Below are 25378 nucleotides of genomic sequence, written 5' to 3'. Positions count from 1 at the left end.
CTTTGATCATTTTGTTGTTCTCATCACTTCTATAATAAGTGAGTTATTCCCTCTCATGATATATCTTAAATTCTTGAATGTCAATTTTTTATTTTTCTAGTTTACTACATTTTTTGGTTTATCATTTGGTTCCGCATTGTTTCAGCTCTTGAATATGCCATGTAATACATTTTATCATCTGGAAATATAAATTTCCCCTTTTTTCAATGCTCATATATCTAATTCTTTTATGTGACTGCTTTGGCTAATAAATCTAACACAAGTGAGCATAGTGAGCACCATTGCCTTGCTCTTATTTCTTTCAACATGGATAGGCTGAGCGTTTTCTAAAATTTTAAGTTCTTCTCTTTTAATAAAAAACTCTGTCTAAATTGTTTCTCTCTTCTTGCATTTTACTATAAGCTTTTAAGAGAAGACAAGCCACACCTTCAAAACTTTGCTTAGATACAGCTTCATGTAAATATCAGCTGGATACTAATTTCATCACTCACAAGTTCTACCTTCCACAAAACACGAGGACAGAAACTCAATTCAGTCATGTTTTTGGCTGCTTTATAACAAGGATCACTGTTTCTCCAGTTCAGTTTCCAATAACATATTCCTCTTTGTTTTGTTTTGTTTTGTTTTGAGACGGAGTTTCACTCTGTTGCCCAGGGTAGAGTGCAATGGCACAATCTCCGCTCACTGCAACCTCCGTTACCTGGGTTCAAGCGATTCTCTCGCCTCAGCCTCCAGATTAGCTGGGATTACAGGCACCCACCAACATGGTGGGCTAATTTTTGTATTTTGTAGAGCCGGGATTTCACCATATTGGTCAGGCTGGTCTTGAACTCCTGACCTCAAGTGATGCGCCTGCCTTGGCCTCCCAAATGTTGGGATTACAGGCATGAGCCACTGCACAGTCCTCATTTCCTTCTGAGATCTCGTTAGAATGGCATTTACCATCCACATTTCTACCAACATTTTGTTCAGTATTACTCAAGCCTTTTTCCAGAAGACTGAAGCCTTCTCTACAGAAATCCTCTTCTTCTGAGCCCTCACCAGTACCACCCTTAATCTGTTCATAGCAAGGTAGGGTTTTTCTACAACGTATTTCAAAACTCTTCTCATTTCTACCCATTAGCTAATTCCAAAGCCACTTCCACATTTTCAGCCATTTGTTACAGCAGCACCTCCATTTCTCCATACCAATTTTTCTATTTCTGTTCATTTGGGTTGTTTTAACTAAATACCATAAAGTGAGTGACTTATCAACAAAAGGAATTTCTTTTCCTCACAGTTCTGGAGACTGGGGCACCCAATATTGAGCACTGGAAGATTCGGTGTCTGATGAGGACCTACTTTCTGGTTCATAAATATCTCTCTCTCGTGGTGTCCTCACATGGTGGAAGGGAAGAAATAACTCCCTTGGGTCTATTTTATAATATCATTAATCTCATTCATGAGGGCTCTGCCCTCAGGATCTAATAACTTCCTAAATGTCTCACTCTCTGATACCATCACATTGCTAATTAGAGTTCAATGTACGAATTTTGGAAGGACAAAAGCATTCAGACCTTAGCATTATTAACTATGATTGCTTACAATTAAAGGATGAAGACTGGAACCTTAGTCGTTTGACCCCAGGAATGACTGAGACTTGACCTTGTTCAAACTTACAATATTAACTCAGGGAACATAGGAGTATAACACAGTGGTCTTCAAACTTTTTGACACCAGGGACCAGTTTCGTGGAAGACAGTTTTTCCACAGAATGGGGCAGGGATGGTTTTGGGATGCAACTGTTTCACCTCAGATCACCAGGTATTAGTTGGATTCTCATAAGGATTGCACAACCTAGATCTCTTGCATATGCAGTTCACAACAGGGTTTGTGCTCCTATGAGAATCTAATGCCCTGCTGATCTGACAGGAAGCGGAGCTCAGACAGTCATGCTGACTTGTCTGCTGCTCACTTCCTGCTGTGCAGCTCAGTTCTTAAAGGCCACAGGCTGGTACTGGTCCACAGCCTAGGGGTTGGGGATCCCTGGTATAGCAGATCCAATGCAAATGTGAGCTTGTAATAAGGTTACTATGTACTGAGTTGAACACTTTGTACCAGGCAGTTGGAATTGTATATATGTAAATAATAATCATTTCAGGAGTGATTTTGGATACTAGAAGTTGTGGCCTGGAATTCATAAGATCTCTTGATGTACATTTTGGATTTCCTATTTTACATTCTTTCTTAACTTAAACTTGGTCCTGAATGAAGTATATTGTGTCTCATGTGCTTGATTGCTATTCTAAACTTCCAATGCAGAGTGGGAGGTGCAATGACTTTTGGGTGAAATGTATATATTTTATTATGTTAAGTATTTATTCATTGAGTCCTATTCATAATGTTTTTATTAAGAATGAATGTTAAATGTCAAAAATTTTCGGAACTTACGGAGATGATCAAGAAAGTTTTCTCCATAGGTATATTTACCTAATAAATTTTGTAGTCAATTTCCTGATATTGAGGCATTCTCTCACTTTACTGGAATAAACTCCCACCTTTGTAAAGATGTTTTAAGTTTTTTATCATTCAGTTGAATTCTATTTTAAAATTTATTTTTATTTTTAATCTTTGTGGGTGAGTACATAGTAGGTCTATATATTTATGGGGCACATGTAATACAGGCATGCAATACGAAATAAGCACATCATGGAGAATGGGGTCTTCATCCCCTCAAGCATTTGTCCTTTGAGTTACAAACAATCCAATTACACTCTAAGTTATTTTAAAATATATAATTATGTTATTGACTATAGTCATCCTATTGTGCTATCAAATAGTAGGTCTTATTCATTCTTTGTATATATTCTTTTTTTTAAGTACACACTAACCATCCCCACTTACCCTCCACCCTCCACTATCCTTCCTGGCCTTGGTAACAATCCTTCTACTCTCTGTGTCCATGAGTTCAATTGTTTTGATTTTTAGATCCCACAAACAAGGGAGAACACGCAATGTCTTTTTGTGCCTGGCTTATTTCACTTAAGATAATGATCTCCAGTTCCAACCATGTTGTTGTAAATGACTGGATCTCATTATTTTTATGGTACTATAGGATAGTACTCCATTGTGTATATGTAACACATTTTCTTTATCCATTTGTCTGTCGATGGACACTTATGTTGCTTCGGAATCTTAGCTATTATAAACACTGCTGCAGCAAACATGAGTGCAGATATCTCTTCCACATGCTGATTTTCTTTCTTTTGGGTATATACCCAGCAGTGGGATTGCTGGATCCTATAGCAGCTCAATTTTTAGCTTTTTGAGGAATATCCAAAGTGTTCTCCATAGTGGTTCTACTAATTTACATTCCCACCAACAGTGTGCCAAGGTTCCCTTTTCTCCACATCCTCACCAGCATTTGCTATTGACTGTCTTTGGATATAAGCCATTTTAAGTGGCTTATATTTAAATTATATTTCATTGTAATTAAATTATATTTCATTGTAATTTTGATTTGCACTTCACTTATGATCAGTGATGTTGAGCACTTTTTCATATGCCTGTTTGTCATTTGTATGTCTTCTTTTGAGAAATATCTATTCAAATCTTTTGCCCATTTTTGATCAGATTATTACAATTTTTTTCCTGTAGAGTTGATTGAGTTCCTTGTATATTCTGGTTATTAATCCTTTGTCAGATGCATAGTTTGCAAATATTTCCTCCCATTCTATGGATTGTCTCTTCACTTTGTTGATTGTTTCCTTTGCTGTGTGGAAGCTTTTTAACTTGATGTGACCCCATTTGTCCATTTTTGCTTTTGTTGCCTATGCTAGTGAGGTATTGCTCAAGAAATCTTTGCCCAGATCAATGTCCTGGAGATTTTCCCCAATATGAAACTATGATTTGATTTTTATACATGGTGAAAGCTAGGGGTCTAGTTTTCTTCTTCTGCATATGAATATCCAGTTTTTCCAGAACCACTTATTGAAGAGACTGTCTTTTCCCCAGTGTATGTTCTTGGCATCTTTGTCAAAAATGAGTTCACTGTGGTGTGTAGATTTGTTTCTGCATACTCGATTCTGTTCCATTGGTCTATATGTCTGTTTTTATGCTAGCACCATGCTGTTTGGTTACTATAGCTTTGCAGTACAATTTCAAATCACGTGATGTGATTAAACCAGTTTTGTTCTTTTTGCTTAGGATAGCTTTGGGTATTCTGGGTCTTTTATGGTTCCATATAAATTTTAGGATTTTAAAATATTATTTCTGTGAAGAATGTCAGTGGTAGAGATTGCATTGAATCTATAGATTGCTTCGGGTAGTATGGGTATTTTAACAATATTTATTTTTCTAATCCATAAACGTGGAGTATTTTTCCATCTTTTGGGGTCCTCTTCAACTTCTTTCATCAGCATTTTACAGTTTTCGTTATAGAGTTCTTTTACTTATTTGGTTAATTCCTAGGTACTTAATTTTATGTGTGGCTATTGTAAATTGGATTACTTTTTAAAATTTCATTTTCACATTATTCACTGTTGGCATATAGAAAGGCTACTGGTTTTTCTATGTTCATTTTGTATCCTGCAACTTTACTGAATTTGCTTACAAGTTCTAATAGTTTTCTTGTGGAGTCTTTAGGTTTTCCCAAATATAAGATCATATCATCTGAAAACAAGGATAGTTTGACTTCTTCCTTTCCAGTTTGGATGCCCTTTATTTCTTTCTTGAAATTCTTGAATTTCTTGAATTGCTTTCTTGTCTGATTACTCTAGCTAAGACTTCCAGTACTATGATGAATAACAGTGGTGATAGCAGGCATCCTTGTCATGTTCCAGATGTTAGAGGAAAGGCTTTCAGTTTTTCACTATTCAGTACGATACTTGCTGTAGGTCTGTTGAAGAGGCTATGTTGTCTGGGGTATATGCCCTGGGGTTCATCGTCTTGCACCAGGAAAATTTAGGACACGAACACACACAAGAATTTTAGGGGCAGCGATTAAATAGGCAGAAGTGAAGAGAAAGAGAAACAGCTCTCTCTAGAGAGAGAGAGGGTTCTCCCAGCAGAAAAGACTGGTGGGCAGTGGATGCGACAGGTTTTGTAGTCAGGTTTGAGGAAGCAGTGTCTGATTTATATAGGGCTCATAGATTGGTTCTATCAGGTATGATGTTTATATAGCATGCAGGAAGGCTGGCCACCCCACCCTAATCTTATTATGCAAATGGACTTTCCAGTTAATCAGCACTATCTTGTATGCTCCTTACTGTACATGTGGCTGACAAAGAGAAGGAAAGATGGAGCCGCCATCTTGAACATTATTGGCACAAACGCCAATATCTATGTCTGCAGCTTGAATTTACAGGCTACTCTTCGTTAGAAAGGAAAATAAGTTGGGGCTGTTTTTCATTAAAAGGAAAATCTTACTGAGGACTTCTGTATCCTCACTATCTGGCTAAGTAAATTTTTCTTAACTTTTGTATCACTGTCATAAATAGCTTTTATTATGTTGAGGCATGTTCCTTTTATCCCCGGTTTTTTTAGGGTTCTTATTATGGAAGGATGTTGAATTTTATTAAATACTTTTTCAGCATCAATTGAAATAGTCATATGGTTTTTGTCCTTCATTCTGTTGGCATGGTGTATCACATTGATTGATTTGTGTATGTTGAACCCTTCTTGCATCCCTGGGATGAATCCCACTTGGTCATGATGAATATCTTCCTAATGTATTGGTGATTTCAGTTTGCTAGTATTTTGTTAATGATTTTTACATCAATATTCATCAGAGATATTGGCCTGTAGTTTCTTTTTTTTTTTTTACTGTGTCTTTGTCTAGCTTTGATATCAGGATAATACTGATGTTGTAGAATGAATTTGGAAGTAATCTCTCCTTCTCTAGTTTTTGAATAGCTGGAGTGGGGTTGATATTAGTTTTTCTTTGAATTTTTGATGGAATTCAACAGTGAGGCCAACAGATCCTGCGCTTTTCTTTCTAGGAGACTTTTTACTAGAGTTTTGATCTTGTTGCTGGTTACTGGTTTTATATGGTTTGGCTGCGGCCCCACCCGAATCTCATCTTTAATTGTGGTTCCCATAATCCTCACAAGTCATGGGAGGGAACTGGTGGGAGGTAATTGAATCATGGGGGTGGATTCCCCCATGCTGTTCTCATGATAGTGAGTGAGTTCTCATGAGATCTGATGGTTTTGTAAGGGGATTTTCCTCCTTTGCTCAGCACATCTCTCTCCTGCTGCCTTGTGAAGAAGGACATGTTTTCTTCCCCTTCCACCATGATTGTAAGTTTCCTGAGTCCTCTTCAGCCGTGCAGAACCATCAGTCAATTAAACCTCTTTCCTTTATAAATTACCCAGTCTTGGGCAGTTCTTTATAGCAGTGTGAGAATGGAGAATACAGGTCTGTTCAGGTTTTGGATTTTTTCCTGGTTCAATCTTGGTAGGTTGTATGCATCTAGGAATTTGTCCATTTCTTCTAGATTTTCCAATTTTTGGCAGATAATTGGGCATAGTAGCCACGAACGATCCTTTGAGCTTCTGAGGTATCACTTGTAATATCTCCTTTTTTATTTCTGATTTTATTTCAATCTTGTCTCTTTTTTCTTCAACTGACTAAAGGTTTGTAATTTTTTTTTTTAACTTTTCAAAAGAACAACTTTTTGTTTCCTTGATATTTTTTATTTCCTTTACTTCAAATTTATTTATTTCTGTTCTGATCTTTATTATTCCTTTTCTTCTACTAATTTTGGGTTTGGTTTGCTCTTGTTTTCTAGTTATTCAAAATGCGTCATTAGATTATTTAAAGTTTTTTTTCTCTTTTTTGATCTAGGCACTTATAGCTATCAACTTCCCTCTTAGTGCTGCTTTTGCTATATCCCATAGGTTTTGGTATGTTGTGTTTTCATCATCACTTGTTTTAAGAAAATGTTTTATTTCCTTCTTAATATCTTTATTGACCCACTGGTCATTCAGGAGCATATTGTTTAATTTCTATGTATTTGCATCATTTTCTAAATTCCTCCTGTTACTAATTTCTAGTTTTATTTGGTTGTGGTAAGAGAGGATGCTTGATATTATTTCCATTTTTTGGTATGTTTTAAGACTCGTTTTGTGACTTAATGTATAGTCAGTCCTTAAGAATGATCCACGTGCTGAGGAAAAGAATGCGTATTCTGCAGTTCTTGGATGAAATGTTCTGTAAATATCTATTAGATCCATTTAGTCTATAGTGCAGATTAAATCTGATATTTCTCTGTTGATTTTCTATCTGGAAGATCTGGTCAGTGCTGAAAGTGGGTTGTTGAAGTTGCCAGCTATTAATGTATTGGGCCCTCTCTCTCTCTTTAGCTCTAATAATATTTTCTTTATATATCTGGGTGCTCCAGTGTTGGGTGCATGTATATTGAAAATTGTTAGATTATCTTGCTGAGTTGGCCACTTTGTCATTATATAGTGACCTTTTTTGTCTCTTCTTACAGTTTTGCCTTGAAGTCTGCTTTGTCTAAGTGTAGCGACTCCTGCTCTCTTTTGGTTTCCATTGGCGTAGAATATCTTTATCTATCCCTTTATTTTCAGCTATGTGTGAGTTAAGTTCTATTTGATAATATTTTATTTATGATTTTTTATAACTGAATATATCAGGTTGATCTGTAGTTTTTTTAATAGTGCAGTTTAATCAAATTTAGTTATCTGTTATATATTCACTTCATAAAAATAATGTATAAGTGATCTTTTATGTGTTATCAGGAACAATTTAAATACTATTGGCATTATTAGGTCTATGAATGATTGATTTCATTTGTGAAAAAATCTGAGTCTTGTTCTTTTGTGTGTGGTATTTATTTTATAACTTTTTATATTTTCTTTTTGAAAATTGACCCATTTTAAGCTTTTTTCTCTGCCGTGGACAACTTTTGTAAATTGTATTTTTCTATAAAATTACCTGCTTTAGCCTTAGTTTCAAATTTATTTGTATAAACTTGTGCAAAAAGCCTTAGGATTTTTAAAACAGTATTAGTTTCAATGATTCAAAGGTTATTCCACTTTTGTTAATTCTCAGTTGGTATCATTTTGATTTATTTATTTTATGTATTAGTTTGGCTCATGTTTTTATTAATTGTCACCAAACATAATTATTACTTTTTAAAATTTTTAATCTCAATTTTTTTGTTATCTTTACTTTTTATTTCTTTTCCTTTCTTTTGGTTTACTTTATCTCCTAGCTTTTTGATTTAATATTTGTCTCATTTATTTTTATTTTTTTCATTTATAGTGACCTTTGTATTTATTATTTGTATTTCTTATTTGTATTTATTTATATTTATTATTTGTATTTCTTTTGATTGTTGCTTATACTATATAATCCTATAGATTCTGACAGTCTAAGTTTTCATTATCATTATTTTTTGAGATATTTTAATTTTGATTTTAATTATCCCTTCAAATCTAGAATTGTACAAAAGAAATTTTTAAAATTTGAGGAAGAAAGAAACTTTAAAAAGTTTTGTATTAAGTTTTAGTTTTATTGCCTTGTGACTGGGGAATACTGTGTTTCATTCATACTTTAGGATATTTACTAAGGGTTTTTTAGGGTCTAATGTGTAGTCAATTCTTATTTATTTGAAGAAGATGTACCTTCTATTTTTGGTATGCAAAAAACCTTAATTTATTATGTTGTTTAGGTTATCTTTATCCTTATATATTTTAATAAATTTTTCCCACTTGTTTCTTGGTGGGAGAGTCCTGTCTTATATTTTTTTCATTCAATTTATTCTCATATCTACTTGAGTTTGTAATTTTTAACGGTAGTTGTGGTGTTATATTATTTGGATACTTATAACTCTTATATCTTTACTGTGACTTTTTCTTTTAGCTTTATAAATTGTTGTTACCTGTTTTAGTGTTTTTGGACCTGAATTTTACTTTCTTATTTCAGAATTGAAAGCTACTATGTTTGCTTGGCATTTAATTTGATTTGCATTTACTGTGATACCTTCATACATCTTTATATTTTGCTTTTCTTAATCAATATTGTTTAGCTATGGCTCCTGTATTGAGAATAGAATTGAATTTTATTTTGTGAAAAAAGATATATTAAGCTGGACATTATATGATTGATATCATATATTTGGTCTGAGCTTTGTCTTATAAGCTTAAATGGATGTATTATATTATATATTACTGTTTTCTATGTTAGATTTTCTCCTTGCTCTATTTTGTATTTCTTTTGATATTTATCAAACTTTGCAGTTTATTTATATGTTTATACAAATAATATATTTATAAATATATATTTATATCTTTTTCCACTTTCTTTTAACTTTGTATGTTTCTATTAGGAAATCTGTGGTCAGTTTTAATTTTTTTCTTAATAATTTCTTTTTGCTATATGCCCATAAGATTTTTTGTAATCCCCAAAATCTAATAATTTTAATATAATATTAAGTTCTGTCTTGGGGTTTACTGTTTTCCAAAGTACAAGTTAATGTTTTCCATATAAAAATATTTGTTTTTAGTTTCTGGAATATTTGACCGAAGTATTTATTTAAAATATTATGTCGTTTCCATTGTTTGTTTTTTTGTTAGTGACTTTTTGAGTGCCTTCAATTATATGCATTTTGGGCTGTTTGTTCCTTTTTATCTCTTTGCTTAAACTTTCTTTTTCTGTACTTACAATTATGAGCACTAATTGATGTTATGCGTATTCTATCATTAATAAAAATCACTTCACTGATCTCACTTATGTGTTTTTTAATTTACCGCTGAATAGATTTATAACTATCAGTGCTGATTTTTGTTGTTGTTGTTTTGAGATGGAGTCTTGCTCTGTCACCCAGGCTGGAGTGCAGTGGTGGATCTCGGCTCACTGCAACTTCCACCTCCCAGGTTGAAGTAGTTCTCCTGCCTCAGCCTCCTGAGTAGCTGAGATTACAGGTGCCCACCACCATGCCCACCTAATTTTTGTATTTTTAGTAGAGACGGAGTTTCTCCACATTGGCCAGGCTGGTCTTGAACTCCTGGCCTCAAGTGATCCGCCTGCCTCGGCCTCCCAAAGTGCTGGGATTACAGATGTGAGCCACCATGCCCAGCTTTAATGTTGATTTTAAGTGTTTATTTACATGTTCATTACATGTTATTGAATGTTTTATAATAATTATCTCACAATTATGCTATGGAATATGGGTGGTTTTATTTTATATTTTATTGATCTTTATTCATTGGAAAGAGATTCAGGTTTAAGTCACTGAAATTTTGTTATGGAAATCAGAAATCTGTAACTCAATTATTTATGACAGCCTCAATGCTTATGTGTTCTACATTGAATTTTCTACATTAAAGGTTTTAAAGGTTGATACATTTGATAGTCCTTTTACAGACAGCTGTTTCTCGTAATTTCAGTGTTGAGAAGGTACATTATATTTGGCAAATGATATTGAAGACATTTGAGTACATTCTGAGAAACACTTTTGAAGTATTTGGCAAATTACTACTGTAGATATTTTACAGAACTTCAGTAAGTGTCATGCTAGATTTTAAAGAATCACTTAATGTTTTTAGTTCGTGATTGGCTGATTTCTCATTAACACATATTTTTATTAGCTTTAGTAAATATCAACTGGGTGTGTTACATAGCTTCCTTTATTGTCACCGAATTGAATGCATCATCCTGAAACTTGCTATTCATGCTGTGTCCATGGACAGAAGTTTCAGCATCACCTAGGAACTTACTAGAAATGCAGAATTTACAGCCCAATTCAGATCTAATGAAGCCAAATCGACCTTTTAAAATGTTCCTAGATAACTTGTATTTCCATTAAAAAGGGATAAGCCTTGACCTAAAATAAGAAGAAAGTTATCTTTTATTATTATGAAAATTTATATTCAAGCAGAAATTATTCTATTGTTTATTTACTTATTAATTTTTTTATTTTTTTGAGACTGCATCTCACTCTATCACCCAGGCTGGAATGCAGTGGTGCGATCTCGGCTCACCGCAACCTCTGCCGTCCAACTTCAAGCGATTCTCCTGTCTTAGCCTCCCAAGTAGCTGGGATTATAGGCATGCACCACCACGTCTGGCTAATTTTTGTATTTTTAGTAGAGACGAGGTTTCGCCATGTTGGCCAGGCTGGTTTCAAACTCCTGACCTCAAATGATCTACCTGCCTTGGCCTCCCAAAGTGCTGGCATTACAGGCGTGAGCCAGCACGCCCAGCCTATTCTATTATTTAAAAGAGACATTGATTTGGCATATTTATATGGATTTTAACTTTGTATAAAAGATGGGGTAACAATAGAATTCATAGTCAATTATGTCTTCTTAGTTTTGAAATTTTCTACTTGGGACAAGTTAGCATCAATGTCAAGAGATCTAGCCATTCTTTTATTTTTCCTAATTTAAATGGTATGCATACACACACACACATTTGTTTCTTGTGTATTTTTTTCTCTACAACAGTGTCGTCTGATAGCACTTTCTGGAAATGCTTTCTATGTATGGTGTTCAGGATGATAGTTACTAGCAACATGTGACTGAGTAATTATTAAGAAGCTGAGAATTTAAAATTTGATTTAATTTTAACTACTTAAATTTAAATTTACATGTGGCTAGTGGCTACTGTATTTGACAACAAAACTCTTGTAACAGAAACTAGAGACTGTGGCCTGCTTTTATATGGCCCTTGAGCTAACAATGCTTTTCCTGTTTTTAAAGGATTGTAAACACACACACAAGCACACACTTGTGCACATAAATACATGCAAATGAAGAAGAATATTCAGTGCAATGGAGTGGCCTGCAAATCCTAAGATAGTTAGTTATTTGCCCTTTATGAAAAAGTTTGCAGACTCCTGCCCTAAAATGTTAATTTTATTTAGTACAGCATGCATAGTTAGGAAATAAATTTAAAAGCAGATATTTTGGAAAGTATGCTATTTTCTAGCATTCTAGAATTTATATATTTATTAGGATGATATGTTACTATTAAGAAATCTGTAAATGTTTTGCATGACAGTTTTGAGATTTTAGTGATATGAAGGCCATAATTTAACTTTCCCATTAACTATTGATAATGCTTTATTTCATGTTTATGGTTGATAAGTTATCAATATCATCTAAAGTTTGATGAAGTAAAGATAAGTTATTTAGATTTTAAACCTTACAAAAAAAGATCAGTCATAGCCAAAGAAAGTTTTTCTCTATTCTAAAGTATTCATAATTAGAGATGGGAGAGCAAATTTTAAAATTTAGAATTCCTTAGAATTGTCTTTTATGTACCTTCTACTGAAATCTGTTGCTTTCTGTGTATATCTGTGGGAACTATGACATCTTCCAAATCTTTGAATTATTTTATTTCTAGATTTTGAATTTTAAGAATCCATAAAAATTGTATCTTATTGTTTCATCTCCTGGAAAATTTTCTCAGAAATATTTATTTTAAGGTACTGAAGAATTTGAATTATCAGATTCATATCTATAATTTGTTATACCAAACTTACACCATAAGCTGTATCCAAAATAATTTGAATAACATTTAGAATTTCTTTTATTCAAAATGACTTGACTCATTTCTGCAATGTCTCTTCAGTTTTGTATATAGTTTCTTAAATGATGTGTCATATTACTTGATGCCAATGTTTGTAGTCTGAATAAATATTCTTTCACAATATTATCAAGTTTTACTACGGTCTCTGCCAAATGCAGAAAATTCCCATTATCACTCTCATAAACTTTCTTGGATGATCTTCTGAACACATTTGCCTTGCCAAAATCAAAATTATGTATATTATATGTTCAACAACAACGTGCCATATCTTCATTTAGTCTCTATTCTTCAATAAAAGTAGTTACTGATTTTTCCAAATTAGACTTTAATTATAAATATCTAACACTGTGATTGCTGTCAGTTTATTTTATTCACGTTTCCTCATTGCTCATGACTGATTATTCCCCATTCTTAAGTAGTGGTTTATGTTTTTTATCCCTGAAGAAATTGAAAACAAATATAAGACCCTTTGTATGCGGAGAACATATGAGTTTTTTTAATCTGAAAAATATCAGAATAAAATAACCACCCTCAAACTTCCCTCCTGCTCTGTCTTTTGTAAATTTAAACTTTCTTATATAAGCTGCAAAATTTTCAGCAAGAGTGGCTCATTGCTGAATATTTAAAAATATGTCCACCTTCTGAGATTGTAAAGGAACACATTTCATTTGATGATTCTTCAGAACTTGTTTTTTCTGCTAGATTTTCTTGAGGGTCAGTAGTCACTGACATGGAAGTGGAAGATCATTTCATGTGCCATTCCATCAGTGACGATTTGTACTATATTCTGCTAAAATTAATAGCTCTGAAGTGTTTTCCTCTGCCTTTTTTTTTTTTTTTTTGGTAATTCACTCTGAATTCTCCAAAATTTTTGCAATGTTCCAAACATTGTATTGTGTGTGTGTAGTTTCCCATTTTTTTCTTGTCTCAATACTATTTATAGTAATAAAATAAGCTGTTTCAATAGTTATCTTCTGATTATTTCATTGTAAATCTTATTGCATTTATAGTACTTAGGAAAAATAGCAAAATATAACATAATATAATACTTATATACTGGGAAAAAGCAAATTTTTTAACACAGTGTTTAATTTTATACTGATTAAATTTCTGCACTAAATATTAACAATTCCTGTCATTTAAAGAATGGGTCATTATATAAAAATCATTAAGCCTTCATTAATACTTATTTTTGAATTAGTAATGGGTAAATGCTAATTGCATTTATGTAATTCATATCATACTGGAAGCATCTTTTACTTAAACAGGGAACTCAGAAAAACCTTAATGTTACAATAAACAATAAGAAAATAATGTGAATGGCAATAAAAATATATTAAATATAACCAGTGCATTAAGTTCAATGAGATATGTTTTTATTTTTATGAATATATATACATATATGTGTACATACATATAACAATAGATTAGTTGATTGGTTATTCATTTCATTTATCGATATATGGTTAGATAAATCAACTGATAGGTAGATAAACATATTTTTTGAAGCTCAGCTACTTGTTCAGAAGCACAGGTTATCATATATGTTATTAAATCAACACTGATTTTCGATTCACAAATCTTTAGTTTACCAACTTGTCCCTCCTTTATAAGCCCCAGTGGAATGACGTTTAATGACCCTATTATAATGGAATCCTTTATCCCCTCTACTGGAAATTTGCTTTAATAAATATGCAAGTCTCCTATTTTGGAGTTAAACAGTTATCGTTTTTATATAAAAATTAAAATGACGTTTAAAATGAGTTGGTCACCCTGAGAAGTGTTGTGCTCAATTTGAATAACCAAAGCCGTCCAGTATTTCACTTTTTACTTACATCCTTGTTCTTTCCAAAATAATATGCAATGAGTCAAGGGAGATTGTGTTGAAAGACAAATCTCATGTCTAATGGTTATGCACCATCTGTTGCTTAAATTTTGACATCCCCCCTACCCCTCCCTGAATAATTTATTTCTCAGATAGACGTACCTGTACAATTATTTATTAGATTTTTCTCACGATTCACCTAAGTCATTCATACAAAGAGATTTTTGGCACCCACCTCACCAAATGCCCAAATATGTAAGAATGCCAGTGCTGACCACAGTTTAGAGCTCCCTCCTTTCCCCAGATACATAAATATGCATCTTTCTTTCCTCTTTTTCTTTATCTCTCCCTCCCTCTCTCTTTTCCTTTCTTTCTCCCTTTCTGTATTGTCTTTCATGCCATATTACACAAAAGGCTGTAAATGTTAGAAAGGTACGTATATAGAGAGAAAGCATCAAGCTATTAAGCTTTCAAAAGGCCATGTGGGGAACCTAAAATCATGAAGCAGTAGAATACATCATCCTAATCTCTTTCATCCAACCAATGACAACATAATGTTTGGAGTTTGTTGTCCCTGTTTGTTTTCATTATGCTAATGCACCCAATGATATTTCATAATACCTTGTATTTGGAACTTGGATTTTAATATACCAATTTCATTAAACTACGTAATGTGTAAAAATAAAATCCGTTGAAATAGAGAATGTTCCAAGTTATTCAACTTAAATAAGCAAAACTGCAGGTAGCCACAGTTAAAGCTGGAAGACAGTGGCCTCACTATCCTGAGCCAAGGAAAGATATCATTCTTTAATTTGTCAAGTTTATTTGCAATTGTTTAATGGGTATTTGATTGGTAACATCTTATTTTCAGAATTTGAAAATGCATAATTTATTTAAAAATTGTAATACATAATTTATTAAAAAACAATGAAAGTGGAAATAATAACAATGACCTATTTTAAAAATTGTGTTGATAAACATTTAAAAATTAATGGAAATTTTCGTGGTTCTATGCAATGTATTCTTTTCTTGTAGAAATATTTTGTTGTTGTTTTTGTTGTTTCTCTAACTGATCTAATTTTTAATTTGTTGTATATAGTGTGAATTTAGTTTTCTCACCTTATGTGGTTACAATGTGTTCCCAGTGTCAGCAGTTGACTTTTATATGTCAACTTATTAATTCTATAAGCAAGCTCATTTTGTATAACTATTATACAATTTCTGCTTTAGCTCTGTGTACATTGACTTCATAAACAGATATAACTCTGATATGAAAATGTCATGTTTTCTCTGCAACTACAGTGCTACTGTATACATTCTTTGAAAAAACGATCAATAATATCCCCTATTACTTTAGTTTGTTAAGATACTTTCTTATGATCATTCTACATGCAGAAAAAGAATATGGAGAGATTATAAGATATGGATGCCAGCTCATTATACACACAATTGTATCCTTAGCCCTTTCAACTAAACAAAGGCAATTTAGTATTGTAGCCATGTATGTCTTCTATTGGAGTGGATCCTAAAACAAGAGATAAAATAGTTGGTGTTGTTTTATACAGAGCGATAATAGAGGTAGTGAAGTACATGGCTTGTGGATATTTCCCCCTGATGTGCCACTTAGATTACATAAGGATCCAAAAGTGAAGCTGTTGCTTATCCTTCAATCACCGCATCCTTTTACTCATCCTCATTATGTTCAAAACATTGAGGCAAATTCAGACTGTATTTTTATCAAACAACTAGATCAAATTGAAACCGGATATTCTAGTTTGACTTTTAAAATTTTGCCTCTGTCTTTGGGGAGGTTCCTGAGTGTCTTACATTGTTTGGCAGCACATAAATGGCTCAAACAACCCTTCTTATCTTATGCCAGAAGAGATTATTTTGAAATTCTCTATTAGAAAATAAAACTTCAGTTTATTTCTTATTATGAAGTATGTAGATATTTTGCAACCATACAGAAATTTATATAAATTATTTCACATGATCTGAATATTGGCAGAAATGAAATTAAGAACAGTATTATATTATATTTTAAAGACTACTTACATAGGCCCAAAATTTCTACAACATTTGTGTGGTCTTTCCATTATACAAACCATAGTTTCCTTATGGTCATTTTTAAGCTTGGCCTTAACATTAATTTAATTTTTATTTCAGGAAATGTACCCCAAAAGAACTCTGAGAGAATATACTCAACTGTCCTGCTGTGATTAAACAAGACTGCTGTATTTTGTAAGTTCATGTATTTTTATCTTTATTGTTTAAGTAAAGAAGACTTTCTGCGGCAGAAAATCCCTTTTCTCATTTGGAATTAGAGTTTAATTTTGTTTTAATGGAAGGCTTAATTGATTTTATTTTTTTCAAACTTTGTTTTACCTTAATTTTATTCAGTTTCAATGAATAATGAAAAGGCATTTCTTTTTTAGATTAACTCTGTTTCCTTGTATCTATTGGGCAATATTTTAATGACTTGTGATAAGAATTTTATCATTTGGTAAAAGGGCAGTGCTATCAGTAATGCTGACTTGACCTTGGCAAATATATTGGTAATTATAGTACCTCCATGTCAGTGAACAAATACATTTGATTTTACCTGTGGAAACTGGCTTTATGAAGGTCGCTAAATACTGACCATCTTTAGGATACAGAGTAATTTTATCTTGTTACTAATACTTAGATTATACATTCAAGGATTATCATATTCATCATGATGAGATATGCACTATATGAGTTTGATATATTAGGATATAACATTTATTTTGCTCTATATGATTTAGATGGATTAGAATATAACACTTATTTATTTCACATGACCCAGAGCAACCAAAGGCTATTGTGTAGAAAATCATGAACGACATTAAACTGAATGTTTCCTGAACCTTCAAATTTATAATCCTTCTCAGTATCTCAAAGTTGAAATTTTGCTATGTCAGTTTCTGAAACGCAATTTAAAGCAAATAGATTTTCCCCTCCTTTACAAACTGCTTTCTGATATTGAGATAAAATAATCCCTTTGCCCATAAGTAGTTTCCTATTATAGACACAGTAGGTTAAGAGAATGTAATACAGGTCATTTATTTTGACACTTGCAGCTTTTTTTTTTTTTTTTTTTGGCTTTTCATTGAAGCAGACTTTTTTTCACAAGAGAAAAAAAATATGATTATATCGCCTTATAGTAAATGAATGGATGGATCGACTAGATGAAAAAAAGGATCTAAATTTCTGAATTTAGTGGCATAATAGTCATTACAAGTGCCTTTCATCAGAGTATTTTTATTACCCCGGTATTTTGAACAACTTAAGTGCTGAGTATGGTAACATAAAGAACACACTTAAGAGTTAGAATAGATTTTAGAAATTTTTTCAGTAATTCTAAGGGCATAAATTAGTTCAAAAAAAATCTTGAAATTGGCGAAGAATCGCATAAAAAGGGGAAACTTTGGAAAGACAAATTTTAACATATATTGTGAAGCAGAAATAAAGATTATATAAGAGATTTACAAAAAATAATTATCTTAAACTTAAATGGTGCCCCAGTGGTTTCATTTTGTTTCAAATTCTATCCATTTACATTATTATTTTTCCCCAAGGAAATAATCGAGTTTTTCCCCTAAAAAAACCTCATTTAATAAGAATAATCAATTCTCAATTTGTTAAATAAGTAATCACTTAGCTACCTATGTGTGTGTGTGTGTGTGTGTGTGTGTGTGTGTGTGTGTATCTCCAATTCCAATAGGTTTTTTAAAATTTTCAAATAACAACAACATTAAAACTTAAAAATTTTACATTAATAGGAAACTTTTGTTGAATGTTTCCATAGATCAGCTCCTAAGTGTGAACAATGGTAAAGAGATTTGGTGTTGCATATGACCTGTGCAGTTCTATCAGTGGTGAATTTACATTTTCTTTTTTTTTTTTTTTTACTTTTATTTTAGGTTCAGGGGTATGTGTGAAGGTTTGTCACATAGGTAAACTCTTGTCCCGGGAGTTTGTTGTACAGATCATTAGGATTTCACGACAAGTCTGTTTCCTCTTTACTACATTCACTCTCTACAGGTCTGAGAAACCCAAGTTGGGTATCATGTAGGAGTTATTAGAGCTTAGATTAGTAAAATCCAGGAACGATTTTTAAAAGTCAAGAAGAAATGTTATCTTGCTTTGGTCATGCGCTTCTTGATTACTCTGAATGCTTGTGGTTGAGTCAGCTAATGAAGAATCTGGAATATGTGGGAAAGGAGCAAGGAGAAATAAAAATTATGATGAAGAATTCTCAGTAATCATGTCTCTGATAAAAAATTAAGGAAATAGAACACTTGCATTTGAAAAAGAAGACAGTGAGATAATTATTATTCTTCATGTACTGTATATGAAGAGATCTTATAGAAAAGGTGGCCAATTCTTTATTTTGTAATGATTTTTTAAAAAGTATAATAAACCTGGACTGTTATTAGCATAGATTTTCAAGCTGTGAGAGTTTTTAAACACAGGAATAACTGAAGATAGCACTTTGAAAATCCCTTCTTTTGAGAGACCTTTAAAGTAAAACAGAGCTTATCTTGGACTGTCTGGGGGACGAAAGTGCTCATTAATCCAACATGAAATCTTTTAAACCTAGGATTATATGATCATAAATTAGTTACTATTTTACATTCTGTAAATGGGTCATTAGCTTTATCACTTCAATCAACAGTGGCTTTGCTTTTCTGGAACCATACAGAGGAGAGAGTAACTGGTTTAACAAAGCATCTCACGCTCAACAATGGTCCCAGTCGAATAATTGTCCAGTTTTCAATGGAGAATTAGTACAGTTCTCTCTAAAGGTTTAAGAGATGATTAAAATAGACCCCCTGCTTTTGGAATGGGAATTGCCCTGGGATCCGAACTAATTTCCTCTGGCTATAATAGATTTAAACAAATGTTTTAATAAGCACTTTTAAAAAGCACAGCTATCTTATGCTGCCCACTATTGCCATTCTCTTAAGAGAGGATTATGCTTCATAAGGTAATACCTATAAAAACAGACCATTTTTCTTGTATTTTAAATAAGCAATTTTAGCTTAGAAATAACTCTACTTTATGGTTATAATGCTAGTTGTTTTATAGACTTTCTTTTTCCAGAAACTTTGAAGAGACAAAATTAACATTATATTTTTCCAAGTTTTTTTTTTTTAATTTAAGAAATTCAATCAAATGAATATTTCTGCCAAAAACTGTGAGGAATAGAAGTGCAAAATATGACCACTGCTTCTAAATTGCTATAATCTTATTGTGGAGAAAATTCATTTATATAAAAATTAAATGTGTGATTCCAGTTAGTTATAAGTGCAGACTATGTTATAAGTCTTTGCTCTTTCACGATACCTTAAACTGATCCTTTGCGTGTCATGTGTGTATTCAAAGGGATGTAGAAAAAAACAATGAATGAATGAATGAATGAAGTGCTGCAGTCATTCAGAGAATAATGTAATTAAATTTTGAACACAAAATATAGGTAAAACTTAGTAAAAAATCATTATTACAGATAGAATAAAATAAAAACAGCAGGCTTGACTTAGGAACTTACTTAGTATATAATGTTACATATATGCTTTAAAGATATTGAAGTCCTCATCAGAGAGAATTTTATTAATAGTGGGGAGCAACACTAAGGAGATAAGTTTGCTTTAAGCCACGAAAAGTCTTGATTCCATGTTAGGCAGCCTATACTTTGTTCAGTGGTAGGGACAGTTACAAGAGACAGTTCAATGAAATGCTATTCTATCACTTTCTGAGAAACTGATATAAGAAAAAATAAGGTAAGACAAATCAAAGATTATGTCAAATTTCAGACTCTGAATAACTGGAAAGATATGTGGTGAACTGATGAATGGAAATATAAAACTTAAGAAAGAGGATGGAGGAGGTGGAGGGGGTAGTTTATGTGAATGATTCATGGAGTGAGATTTTCCAATTTTTGAAATATCCTGAACTTATTTTCCAAGACTTCCCTTTTTCCAATTTTTAATCTCAAACCTATTCTCTTTTTTTGTATTATCGACATCTTGATAGTAAAATAAATAGTTCATTTGTATTCTTTTTCATTTTATACTGTTACTCCACTTCTAGATTATCTAAAAGTGAATTTTTAAGTCAGTAAACAGTTACTCACTTAAATGTTGAGAGAAATAGAAATTAATATCTCAGGCCAGGCATGGTGGCTAATGCCTATAATCCCAGCACTTTGAGGGGCAAAAGTGGGTGGATTACTTGAGCCCAGGAGTTCCATACCAGACTGGGCAACATGGTGAAACCCTGTTTCTACTAAAAATACAAAAATTAGCAGAGCATGGTGGTATTTGCCTGTAGTTTCAGCTGCTTGGGATGCTGAGTGGGGAGGACTGCGTGAGCCCAAGAGGCAGAGTTTGCAGTGAGACAAGATTACACCACTGCACTCTAATCTGAACAACAGAGTGAGATTCTGTCTTAAGAGTTAATAAGAAAAGAAATTAACACCGCCTAATCTATTTTAGATCTATTTTACCATTATGTCTTTTCAATATATCATTATATGTGTTTAATGTTGTTAAATATTATCCAATTTAAAAATTGTGATTGATAAGAAAAATGCATACTGTGAGTCAAAAACCACTGATATATGACAAATGGCACTAACTAGGGAAGTACAAAATTAGACAGATAATTGTTTTATCAAAATAAAACAAACGTGTTGGAGAGAGTTATAGCATTTTAGCACATAGCTTTGTATTTGTTATACTCTCCTTGTCTAAAAGAAAGGATAGCAGTTCATCAAGAGAAATATTTTTCTCCCTTAGGTTTTATGAAGATGCTGATGCACTTAAGCAACATAATAGCCTGTATCCTCAATACAACTTTGTAAACTATAGCAAAGATCTTCTGCATATGGTTGTTTCTTGTATCAGCCTTTGATAGACACCTTGGACAAAATTTAAATGCAATTACTCTGGGAACCAAAGTGATTATGACAGCATTCTGATTATCTGGAAACACAGGGAAAAAGTCTGAAGAGTCTTAAGGAGTAAATGGTTGGCAGCTTATTCCTTAGACAATTATCTTGACTATCAACTATCTCCAGCAGGCTTAAAATAGGAGTTTTAGGGCAGACAACTCATAAATGAGGTTTTAATGAGAATGTGAAAAGCAGGCATTTTTCATTCATGACTGAAAAAGCACCTCTATGCTGTAGATACCAACCATGTTGAAAACAAAGACATTTCATTGTGAAAGTTGAATGACTTTATTCATTTAGGCAACACATAATCTTATTTAGCCTGTATTGCTGGCAATTCTACTTATCACCAGAAGTTGGAAGTACCTGTGTTCAGGATTAAATTTGTTGTTGTCAGGAAGGAACTCTAAATGTTTAAATGAATGCTAAAAGGCTATCTAAAAGTTGGATATGTCTATGAGAAGATTTGGACAGGTCTTGGAGATATATCACATACCGTCAAAAGTAAAACCTTGAGTTGACTCTCTTAATGAGTTTAATTAGATTGATACTCTATTGTAATTAATATGCCAGGTGAACGTGGTTTCTAAATAGATTTATGCAAAATGTGCACATTTCTCTTGCTATTGTTTTAACCTATGTTCTATACTAGGTAGTTATGAAAGTTTCGTTATTTGGAATAAAGCTCTTAACACCTCTGAAGAGGAAATGCTTGCTATATAACATGAGTTTGAATGAATAAGTGTAAAAATTAGAAGTCTTTAAAAGGAAAATTCAGTTTCTTTTCAGTTAGAGAGATTCATTTATGGAATACAGATCAATACAGAGACTATCAGTTACCAAAATGACAGAATTTTATTTATTTATACCTTCTCATGAACTGTGGCTGTTTTCTTTGCTGATTAGAAGAGATACACTTATTTCTTCTTCCTTGTTCATAATTATTATCACTTGCAACTTTTCACATCCATAATAGAAAATATAACAAAATTAAAAAGTATTAGGTTCACAATTTTCACAGCTTTTAAAAGGCATTTATACATATATTTTTGATATTATGACCTCAGAGAATAATATTAACAAAATTTTCTTTTGAATAATATATTTTAAAAGGTTTTTTTAAGCATGACAAACTCTCATTTGTTTTTCCAGCATAATTAACAACTGTGACTATCTATTTCATTTGTTTTAACATTTGCATTAATGAATTCACCTTTTGTCCTGCTTTGAATTTGATATTGAAAAGAAGTTTTATGCTTCATTGCTTTCTAATATGCCTTAGGTAATCAGTCCTGTTACAGTAGCTTATATAATACTTATCTGAGACAACAAGGGAGACTTTTCTAGGGAATAGAGCTTGTCTCAAACTGATTTTTATTTCAATGAGGTCTTTATCAATAAAATGGAAGATGTTTTGACAGAAATTTGTACAATTATAGAAAATGAAAAAGTATATAGATAGACATAGTATTTTTCCACATAGCCTTAAATCTCTTTAACATTGAAAGTGCTAACATTCTAACCTGCTCTTATTAAATAAATGAAAAGAGCTCTCACAACTTTACATGGTAGCACAATTGTACATAAATATCAATCTGCTGAAATATTCTGACTTTTCCTGATTGTATCCCATTTTTGACATTCTCTGGGTCTCCTGTGGATTAAGCACCCCATACAAGTCAGACTGCTTGTTTATGCAGCTGAGAAAACCAATTTCAATCATCCTGCTAAATTTTGCAGAGATTGTGAATCAAAACATTTTGATGATAACACATATGTGCATTTGACTGAGGTTCAATGATTTTCCACACAAATTCAACATTAACTATACGTGAAATAATAAATCTGCAAAAGGTAATCTTTTCTGCTTTGCAATGGTAACAAAAATTATATGTTCTTTAGAGCCAACGGGAGAAAAATTGGACCATTTACATGGCCGTTTTCTAAATTAGCATGAGCAGTTCCTCCGTGTTTTTAATCTAAAGGCAAGACAGTCATGTGTCTAAATGCATTACCAGTCATGTTGTTGGTCAGACAAGAGTTATGAATATAGATGATCGGCCCTAACCATTGCATAAAGACAGCCAAAATATTTTTCACATCACATTCAGGGCTCCTTGATCTGAGCACATCTCTCTTCTGTGACTGAACAGATCGTGAAAAGATCTTCATTCTTTCTTAAAATAGTTGGGAATACATATTAATTTATTGGTGATGCTGCTCTATCACTTTCGTTGTGACACACAAATCACATAGAGTTTTTAAAATACCAATCCTAGAATAAGATTGAAGTGTAAGACTGAATGTCACAGCATGAAATAAGACTGAAGTACACCATGAACTCAACTAGAGTAGAATTAAACTATCTCTTTGAATTGAATCATGACATTTTTAGGGCTACTCTTCGATAATTCCTCTTGTCCTTCGAAACAAGCACTTCCCAGTGATCTTGAGTTTTTTGTTCTCTATTTCAGGGTTGTCTTCCTAACATACCTGTCCTGGAACCATTAGATTTAGAAGAAGCTAAACAAATATAGTGAGGTTAACCTACATATATTTTCATAACCAGAAAATACCAGCCAACAATTACCTTAAAAATTAGAATAAACATTAGCTAATGTCATGGCCTTATGATTAGTATTATCTTATGATAATCTGAAATTTTGTTTTAGATGGGTGTGAAGTGGGAAAGAGCAAGTCGTAAGCTGAAAGCATGAGCTGAAATGAACCAAAATGGATTGTAACTCATGTCAGCTCTCACTTATCACTGCTTTCTACCTTGATGATAGAGATATTCCATGGTAGAAGCTAGTGCCCATAATCACAGATCTAAACACTTGTCTAGCCAGGAGAAGCTGAAGGGGTCACAGGAAATGGTGGAATAGTAGCAGGTCCAGCTTCTGTGTTCCACCATGAAGCCGGCTGGAAGATAAACTATGATGAATATGACCTACAAAGGCACTGGTTCACCCTGCCCAGCCTTCCAAATAAAAGGGAATATGGATGTTGCTTCACTTGTTCCCTCAAATCTCACAAAAATGTGTGTGGCCCAACCTACCTAAATAATACAGGGAAGGAGATTCTGGAAAATGTAGTTGATCCTAGCCCAGTTGACCCATTGCAGAGTCACCATAGTGCCGTAAGTCCATTTGGAAGTCTGGTGAAGGTTATGCATTCCCTCTCAGAATGTTTGTTAATATTTTTAATATATATACTTAAATACAGAGGATTACCTAAGAAATCAATTATATTGAAACAGTGATCAAAAACATGAGAAATCAAATTCGTGCCATAGGAATAGGTAAACTTAACAAGATCTAGGCATATGTTTAATAATAATAGTAATTTTGTAACTCTAATGAGTATAAATCATAGTTTATGATATCTATAATAACCATAATATGATATGAAATAATTTCTAAAATGAAAATTTCAAAGATATCGCTAATGCTATTGTGGTTTACTGACTAGTCATAATTTAAGGATTCAAGAGATGATCAATTTCAGTTAGAGATTAGTGACATCATCTGAAGTCTATTCACGGAACCCATAGATAGGATCTGTAAATCCTAGGATAGAAGCTCTCCCTTGGTGTCACAATCTTTCTTGGCGAACTATATTTACCAAGATCTTTAAAATATACTTATTTTAGGCAGTAAGTTCAAAAAATATGAGGCCTAGATGCTGTGTTGTGAGACTTGCATTACATACTAAATGATGTCTGTAGTATAACAAGCCTTACATTATTTTTTTACATGTCTACAGTTTTTAAAGTCTTAATTATAGTGAACAGCTTTTCTGTACTTCTCTATGAAAAGCAAAATGAACAATACCAAAAGAATTGGCAGTGCTAAATTGTTAGTAGACTCCCCGGGGTTTTCCTTCTTGCTGTAAAGGCTTCAATGATTTCTTCATAGTTTAGGCATAGTAAAATAGCACCACTTAAGCTTCTGAGCATCAGTCACTAAATGTTTTCAAATAAATTTCTTTCAATTTATATGATACTTATGGCTAAAAAATGATCTTTTTTGCATGCA

General features: G+C 32.7%; 1 protein-coding gene across 3 annotated transcripts in view; it reads left to right on the top strand.

The window, feature by feature from the left end:
• The window catches only part of MARCHF1 (membrane associated ring-CH-type finger 1), an 844416-nt gene that overhangs the window by 257547 nt on the left and 561491 nt on the right, over positions 1 to 25378 (top strand). For all 3 annotated transcript variants that reach the window (XM_063664256.1, XM_054485048.2, XM_063664258.1), the window contains exon 2: positions 16532 to 16606. The gene's annotated coding sequence lies outside the window, so the exon portion shown is untranslated. The remainder of the gene's footprint in view (positions 1 to 16531; positions 16607 to 25378) is intronic.

This window comes from Pongo pygmaeus, chromosome 3 (assembly GCF_028885625.2).
Source record: "Pongo pygmaeus isolate AG05252 chromosome 3, NHGRI_mPonPyg2-v2.0_pri, whole genome shotgun sequence".
Lineage (NCBI taxonomy): Eukaryota > Metazoa > Chordata > Mammalia > Primates > Hominidae > Pongo > Pongo pygmaeus.
The sequence above is the reverse complement of the archived record's forward strand: the minus strand, read 5'-3'. Positions and strand labels throughout refer to the sequence as shown.